Source organism: Camelus dromedarius, chromosome 26 (genome assembly GCF_036321535.1).
Source record: "Camelus dromedarius isolate mCamDro1 chromosome 26, mCamDro1.pat, whole genome shotgun sequence".
In the NCBI taxonomy this organism is placed as follows: Eukaryota; Metazoa; Chordata; class Mammalia; order Artiodactyla; family Camelidae; genus Camelus; species Camelus dromedarius.
The window spans coordinates 8,187,121-8,193,120 of NC_087461.1; the positions used below are offsets into that span (position 1 = coordinate 8,187,121).

Sequence of the window (6,000 nt, forward strand, 5' to 3'; positions counted from 1 at the left end):
AAGCCACCAGCACTGCCACCAGAGAGGTCAGTGGAAACTGAAATGAAAAGCTGCCCTTCCCCAGGGAGGGCACCTCGCAGGGGAGACTCAGGCTCTGGGATGCTCCCGGGATCCCCCGGCATCCCTGGCGGCCGGCCCACAGCCGAGTGGCTAAGATGCACTTGAACTTTTGTTCCAGAGGATGCCTGGTTCTCAGCTCTGCTCCACCCAAGCCTTTCCCGTCTCTCCTTGGGCGTCAAGGCTCATTCTATCTCTTGTAGTTACTTGAGATGATCTTGACAATCAACACACAGCGCCACCCGTGGGCTCCTTAGGTGTCTGAGAACATTGGAACCGGGGCCAGGTGTATCTTCAGCTCCCAGTGAAGGCTTACTTGATCTGGTTTTAATCAGTCTGGGCCGTGTGGCTGTTACCTAGATGTGTTTGTGTGCCCCATGACTAGTTCCGTGCTCAGCACGTTGTAGGCGGTCAGGCAAGCCGGCAAACATTGCTGAACGAGTTAATGAACACGCAGCGCCTGCACTAAAGCAGGCAAATCCTCCCCCCCGGCCCCGCACCCCCTATCCTGGAGTGAAACACCCACACATTTTCTTAAAAACATCTCTCTCTTTCCAGCCTTCTCGAAATTATCTGATCTTGGCTTTCTGATTTCTAGTAATGGAGAAAATGTGTTACTTTTAAATTATCAGCATCCAAAATTTCTCAAAAAAAAAAAAAAGCCCTGAAGCCCTGTTACCTAGACATATACACAGTCCCTTAAAAACGGCTGTTACTGGTCTGAGCAAGAAAATACACAAGATTCCATACATACAGTGTCAAGTCTGGCAAGAGAGATTTTAGACAACTCCCACCCTTCCCACCCAGTCCCAAGTAAATAGGGCATTTGTTTGTATTTCCACATTGGCCTCGTGAACCAAAATACCTCCTCCACCTAGAAAAACAATCTGTAACATTCAGACATGGAGCTTTGTGGGCAGACTTTTCAGTGCATGCTAGAGCACTAAGAACGTAGTGCTTAAAAGAGTAAATAAAATGAAGCAGAAAAGCATCTTTAATTAACTTAGGTTTTCCTGCGACCATCTTCCTCACGTTTACATTTATACCTAGTTTGGTGTTTCTATAACTTTAAGAAATACAGATCTTAAAAAAAAAAATTGTTCTCCATTAAAATTGGAGCCAGAGGAACCTTCTTCCTACAATCTCCAGCAACAGACCTGAAAGTTCTATTCTGTTTAGGCGGGGAAAAACACAAAAATCATTTTCCTTTATTCACTTTTAGGTTTTCGCTCTGCACCAAGTAGGTCCTGGCAAAGAGTTAAATGTTTTCTGGGGTTAGTTCCTGCGGTTTAAAAAAAAAAAAAGCCTAGATGCTTAAATTTAGACTCCTTCAAACAATACTGGGAAACTTTCAAAGCCTTGGAGAAATACTGGAGTTTGTTTGTTTTATTGCCTTTTGTTAAATTGCATCACATTGGCCACATCGTCTTCTCTTTTTTTCAATCCCTCCTGCCCCAGCTCAGTGGCAGATCCTACACGTTCCCGCGTGATTCGGTGACCTGTTGGGGGTAGGGGGTTGGGGAGTGGGGGCGGGGACGAAAGTCTGGTCACCTCGCACAGGACCCAAGTTTAACAGGTGGCTTCGGCCACCTCCTTCCAATATGAGGCTCCCGCCCTCCTCTCCGCGGTGGAAGGGACACAGCGCCCCGGGAGCTAGAGGGGTGCGGCGGCAAGCGGCGCTGCGGAGAGGGCGATGTGGACAGGACAGGACAGGGGTGTTGGGACAACCCAGACAGTTCTGCGCGCAAAGCCAGAAACGCGCCACGGACCACCGAGCGTCCCCCGCCAGGACAGCCTCAAAGTCAGAGCGCGACGTGTCCTCCCCACCTCCTCGGAGCCGGGGTGCACGCGAATCCCCGCAATCCCAAAGGAGGCACCGGCTTTCCCAGGTGGGAGGCCACCGGGTGGACGATGGCCCCTCGGGCGGCGCCGGAGTCCCTCCTAACTTCCAGGGGACGATCGCGATGCGGATGAGCAGGAGAGCGCAGGAGGAGACTCCTGCCGGGAGGGCACTGGCAGGGACGCGTGGAAAGTGCAGGCAGCCGGCGAACCAGAAAAGGGGGTCTTCCTTCCCCACCTGGACCCAAGCCTTCCCCGACCCGCTCCAAACGCCGCCCCGCTCACCGACGTGCCGGGCGAGGGGATCGGCTGCCAGGATGCCCTCCGGTCTCCCAGGCCCCTGTCCGGATCCAGAAGTCCGCACTCACTTGGCAGGAGCCCCCTCCCCGGGACCGCAGGCGCCCACCTGGACCGCGACCCGGAGCCGAGCCCTTGCGTTGCCGGCTCGTCGGTCCGCCTGCGCGCGCCTGGCCGAGCCTCCCGGGCCGCCCCGCCGCGCGCTCCCCGCCACCCAGACTCACACGGCGCGCGCCCGGGGCATTTAAAGGGACAGGCCCCCGCGCCGGCGGGGCCCCGAGGCCGCCCCTCGCAGGGGTCGTCGCTGTCAGTGCCAAGTTTGAATTGGGGAGGACCTGAACAAACCCCTACCCCCAACTCCGAGTTACACACTCGGAGAAAAAATAGGGATTTGCTTTTAAAGCTTTGAATAAGACAGGACATTTTTCCCCCTCCTATAGTCAGTTTTGAGAGGTTATTTTCTATTTAAGGATAATAATAACTACCACATATCAGAATACTTGTTACCCTCAGACAAGGCGTTTAACACACACACACATTCCATTTAATCCTTAGAACAATGCCCTGATTTCTTATCCCCATTTTGCAGAGAAGGAAAATTGAGGTTCAGAGAGGCAAAGAAACTTGTGCAAGAGGTTTTTGACCCCATTGCTTGACGCCATTTTCTTATCACCGTGGAAATAGCCAGAGGTTAATAGCTGGTTGTGGAAGGCTGTTTTAAGTTGGTGGAAGTTAATATTACCAGTGTTTCCGTGGGGTGGAACCACTCCGTACGAAGGGAGAAAGCAAAGAGTTATGGGGTTTTATTAATTCTAGGGTCGGGGATGTACTCAAATGACAGACACTATTACACTCCTTTTCAAAGTACTCTTTGTGCTTATTCCCATTTTACAGAAAACTAAGGAAGGAAGTAGTTGGTTGCACAGAATGACTGAGTCACCCGCAGCACTCAGGGCTGAGCCCCAATTCCTTCGTCCTTACGTCATTTCTTTGCCCTTCCTGGGGAAGAGATACCTGATTAAAGGGAAGACAACTTTTTCACTAATAACTCTGGCCTCATCTAACTCCTGCATCTTTAATTAATGTTTACAAAGCACTTTAATCTACTCCAGTTGCTAGTTAATTAGGCAAGTATTATTATCCCCCTCTTTTTGAACCAAATCCAGGAAAGAATCAATTCTGTCAGTCCCTAATCCTTGTTGAATAATGGGCCTAAGGTTTCTGTTCATGTGGTTTTTTTTCCTCCCCTCTTAAATTTTGTTCCATATTGTGTTAAACACCAGTCCGTGTATCATGAATCGGCTTAGTAAAAGTTAAATAATGTTTAATATCCAGGGCTGAAAAGTAAGATAGGTAGCCCCCGTCTTTCAGAAACTCAGATAAAGAAAAAAAAGATCTTGTTTAAACAAGTGCTTCCCAGAATTTTTTTTTTCCTTTTTCGTAGTGTTCTTTTTGCTTGGTTAAGCTTTTATGATGTATAAACATATGTTTAGCTTAGGTTTTTTTTTTTTAAGTTTATTTAAAAATTTAAAAAAAATTTTTTCATGGACACATTTTCTTGTGTGTAAAAGTTAAATTTTCCATGGTATCTCTTATTCCAGGTGAAGAGCAGATAATGAAGAAGAAATTGAAGGATGATGGGGTTAGGAAGGAAGAAGGGGAAAAAACAAAGGCAGGAAAAGGGGGTGGGGGTGGGTAGACAATGAACAGGGCAGAAAATGAGCCTAAGGTTTCAACGAAGGCCGTGGGGGATGCGGCCAGCCCTGTGAGCTCCTGTGGGATCTTTGTGGGAATTGCAAGCAGGTGTCTGGCTGCTCCTCGGGGGCTGGTGCAGACCTGGCCAGGGCCCAGCGAGTGTATGTGAGCACAGGCTGACTTCCAGCCCCCATCACACCCCTGTCCAGGTACCGTTGTGCCGGCTGAGTGGACCCAAAGGCACTAGAAGGTGAGAAAGGACATCAAGAGAGGTAAGAAAGGAAGAAACAGCGTAGAGGGGGAATTTAAAGATTGTTATTCCTGGAAGTCCTTAGATAACATCAAGGGAGAAAAGAAGAACAAAGAAACCATCTGGAGGGTCTTTGGACATGCTATTGTTACTACTTTAAAAGAAAACCCATGAAATTGACAAAACTTTACTTTGCATTCACGCGACCTTTTACTAAATGTCTTCTGAAGCTGGTCTTTGCTAAGAAAATGTTGGTGATACACAACCCCGAATATTAGTCTGTTATTCTTATTAACTTTGTGTAAATTAAAAAATTTAAAATGAACTTTAAAAATGTAAGCTAAATGTATGTTTTTTATAATATAAAAATTAATTACTGTTTAAAATTGACTTGAGAAGCTGCAATATCTGTAATGGCCGTGAGAGGGAGGTAAACAGGAAAGGAGAAAGAACAGTTACAAGTAAACTTCTTGAGTTTTCTTTACTAAAAAATTATAGCATTTTAGAGCTGAAAGGGGAGATGTCAAAAGACATGACTTTCCACTTAGAAGATGTATAATCTTCAGCTATTTATCCTTTTGAGACTTGGTTCCTTAACTGTACAATGAAGCTATTAACATCTACCTTCTGAGGCTAAAACAAAATTATTTTAAAGTTTACCTGAACAAGTAGCAGATGAGAAGAGTTAAGAAAATTATGAAAATGAAGAAAAATATGGTAAATTGTGCTGTTTATTATTTAAACATAGTATAATGATAATTAAAAGTATCATAATAGAACATTAGCAGATATTGAGTGATACAGATAATAAAATGGAATAGATAACCCAGAAAAAGCTAGTGTTGGTATAGGGTAGATTTCAATATGTGATCAAGGAGTCATCTAAAATAAATGAAAAAGGGACAGGATTCACGATAAATGGACTTGAGAAAAAGAATTTTAAAACTAGAAGAAAATTTAGGAAAATATTTATTTAACCTCAGTTGGAGGGAAGGAAAGAAATGAAAAAATCATAAGGCCAATGACCAGGAGACTAGATTACATAAGTTTTAAAATTATGAAAACTAAAAATATTCTCAACGAAATTTAAAAAGAAAACCATCCCCCAAAACTATGCAGAACAAATCTGATAGTTCATTTTACCCTCAATATAAGAGTGCACACACATTAATAAGAACACCAATAACTCAGTGGGAAAATTTCCTCAAAGAGAATGTAAAAATGGTTAGTGATTCACTGTGTGTGTGTAATTATATTTAAAAGTATTTGGGTTGTCTAGTAAATTTAAAAAATAGGAAAGTAAAATAATATGTAATATTGCAATTATTAAATTAGAAAATATTTTTCTTCAGTTCTAATGTTCAGTACTGGCAGGAATGCCATGAAATGGGCAATTTTATATATTAGTATTATTAGGAATATAAAATGATATAACTTCACTGGAAAGCTATTTTGTGAAATGTTTCAAGACCCTTAAAAATCTTTATGTATTTTGATCCAATAATTTCATATATAGGGATTCTATAGAAATAATCCAAAATGAGCACAAAGATTTGTCCATAAAGATGAATACTTTCTCCCTTTTCATAATGTCAGAAATTAGAAACAACCAAAAAAATAAATTAGGGGGAAGCTTAAGTGAAATATTATGCAGCTATTAAAAATGAGGAATCTTTCATGAACACAAGAAAATACCTAAATATATTGTTGAGTGGGGGGGCAGAGAACATCACAAAATTGTATGTAAATTATTATTTCAGCTACAGATATTGCAAGTATATGTGTTACTCTTTCTGGCTGTGATTATGTGATTCTTATTTGTAGTATTGTATATGTTCCAAATTTTCTGTTGTGTCTCTATA

General features: G+C 43.4%; 1 protein-coding gene across 1 annotated transcript in view; it reads right to left on the reverse strand.

Annotated features, from left to right (window-relative positions):
* The window catches only part of PROSER2 (proline and serine rich 2), a 28,932-nt gene extending 26,559 nt beyond the window's left edge, over positions 1 to 2,373 (reverse strand). Inside the window, exon 1 of the mRNA XM_031444728.2 lies at positions 2,182 to 2,373. The gene's annotated coding sequence lies outside the window, so the exon portion shown is untranslated. The remainder of the gene's footprint in view (positions 1 to 2,181) is intronic.
* Positions 2,374 to 6,000: the final 3,627 nt, after the last annotated feature.